Below are 2,500 nucleotides of genomic sequence, written 5' to 3'. Positions count from 1 at the left end.
CCCCTCCAGCAGCACCAGCTGCACTATCTCCAGAGTGACTCTTGCCAGGCTCTGAGCCCTGCCAGCATGAACCCCTTGCCTCGGCCCAACTAGCCAGCCAGGACACTGGGCGCATACGCACACACACACACACACACACACACACACACACACACACACACACACACACACACACTCATGCACACACACACACACACACTCATGCACACACACACACACACACACACACACACACACACACTCACACACTCATGCACACACACACACACTCATGCACACACACACACCACACACACACACAAACACACACAAAACACACACACACACACACAGAGCACATAGCTACTCTTTCAGAAGGCCGGCCAGGACACTGGGCACCCTCTCTCATCCTCTAGCCTCTTTTTTGTGCAATTACTGTGCCCTGCTAAAAGAGCTGAAATGATCTCTGCTCTCTCTTTTACAGTCTCTCTTTCTCCATCTCTCTCTCTCTCTCTCTTTCTCTCTCTCTCTCTCTGCAACACTAATGAGACCAGCCTGTGGTATTATCTAGCCCTTACGCTCAGCACAGTAGTGAGGACTCTCTCTCTCTCTTTTTGTTCCCCCCCTCCTTTATCTCTCTTTCTGTTCCCCATCCCCTTTCCCCTCTCTATCTCTCTCTCTCTATCTATCTATCTATATATCTCTCTCTCTATCTATCTCTCTCTCACTCCCTCTCTCTCCCCCTTTCTCCAGGAGACCTCTTGTAGGCCCTTAACAGCATCATAGCCTATCAGAGTCATAGCCTAACAGCATAGCACATAGAGTGTGCAGGACTGACCTTATGGCTAGCGTGACATAAATAGTTAAAGCGACACTATGTTAGTTTGTGCTCTGTTTTAATATACTCTCAACATGGTTTAATGTAGACCAGCACTAGCCCCAGAGACTGCCCTAAAACCTTACTGGACCGTTACTGAGGCTAGTCGTCTGTGAGGTTTGCCAGCCATCTCCGTCCTCTTAACAAATTAAAAACTGCTAAGTTAGAGGGTAGGGATTGGGTGTGCCAGATGTCAGTCAAATATGAGATGGCAAGTGATGAGCAGGTCAGAGCTGAAGAGTGGAAGGGGAGGGATGTGTGTGTCTGTGTGTGTATGTGTGTGTGCATGCGCGCGTGTATGTTTTTATGCATGTGTGAATACACATTCGTCAAAAAAGCATTTGATTCAATCTGGTATGAAGGACTATTTTATAAACTTTTATAAAGCGGTTGTAGGGGGTCAAGTTTACCAATTAGTTAAGGAAATGTACTCTGAAAACAAATGCTATGAAAATTGGCGACAAAATTACAGAATACTTCACTCAAAAAGAGGGGTGAGGCAGGGCTGTAGCCTCAGTCCAACACTGTTCAATATTTACATCAATGAGTTAGCGGTGCAGTTGGAAAAGTCTAAGCTCCTGGCCTTATCCTAAAAGAAAAATAAATTAAATTCCTCCTCTATGCAGACGACCTGGTGCTGATATCTCCCACTGCACAGGGACTACAGCAGCACCTTGACCTGCTAGAGAAATACTGTCAGCACTGGGCGCTGACAGCAAATCTAAAAAAGACAAATATTATGATATTCCAAAAGAAGCCCAGATGTCACCCCACCAGGAATACAGATACCCTTTCAATCTAGGCAGCACCGCCCTAGATCACACGATGCAGTACACTTACCTCGGCTTGATCATAACTGCATCGGGGAGCTTTAGCATGGCAGTAAATGCTCTAAAAGAAAAGGCTTGCAAAGCGCTATATGCAATAAAAAGAAACTTCTGGAACATAAACATACCAATTAAAGTTTGGTGCAAAATATTCAACTGTGTTATCCAGCCTATTGCGCTATATGGAAGTGAGGTACGGGGTCCACTCAGTGTGCACAGCTACACTAGATGGGACAAGCATCCTGTGGAATACCTACATGCAGAATTCTGTCGATTAATTTTAAAAATCCAAAAGAAAACACCACCAATGCATGTAGGGCAAAATTAGGCAGATTCCCATTGGCCATCAACATACAAAAGAGAGCAGAAGACAAAAGATCTGAACCCCGACAAAAGATCTGAACCCCGACAAGAGTCCTCTGAGTCAGCTTGTACTGAGACTAAGTAATCCCCCTCTAACTAAATACTAATACACTCTCTCAGCCAAGCTCTGCTTTTAGACTAAATCTCAACCAGATTATCCAGAAATCTAAAGAAAAATATTTGTAACATTGGCATAATGAAACAACAAAACAAAACAAACTAGAATGTTATCGGTCCATAAAATCTAATATGAATTAAAAGATATCTCTCTACTGTCAGAGATATAAAGCAGAGACAGGTCCTGACCAAATACAGACTCAGTGACCACAGCCTAGCCATAGAAAAAGGCAGACTAAGAAAGTCATGGTTGCCAAGAGAGCAAAGAGTCTGTGGTCACTGTACGGACAGGTGAGGTTGAGACGGAGGTGCACTTTCTTCTTCAATGTAAGAATTA

The sequence above is a fragment of the Alosa sapidissima genome, chromosome 11 (genome assembly GCF_018492685.1).
Source record: "Alosa sapidissima isolate fAloSap1 chromosome 11, fAloSap1.pri, whole genome shotgun sequence".
In the NCBI taxonomy this organism is placed as follows: domain Eukaryota; kingdom Metazoa; phylum Chordata; class Actinopteri; order Clupeiformes; family Clupeidae; genus Alosa; species Alosa sapidissima.
This window is presented reverse-complemented; position numbering follows the sequence as displayed.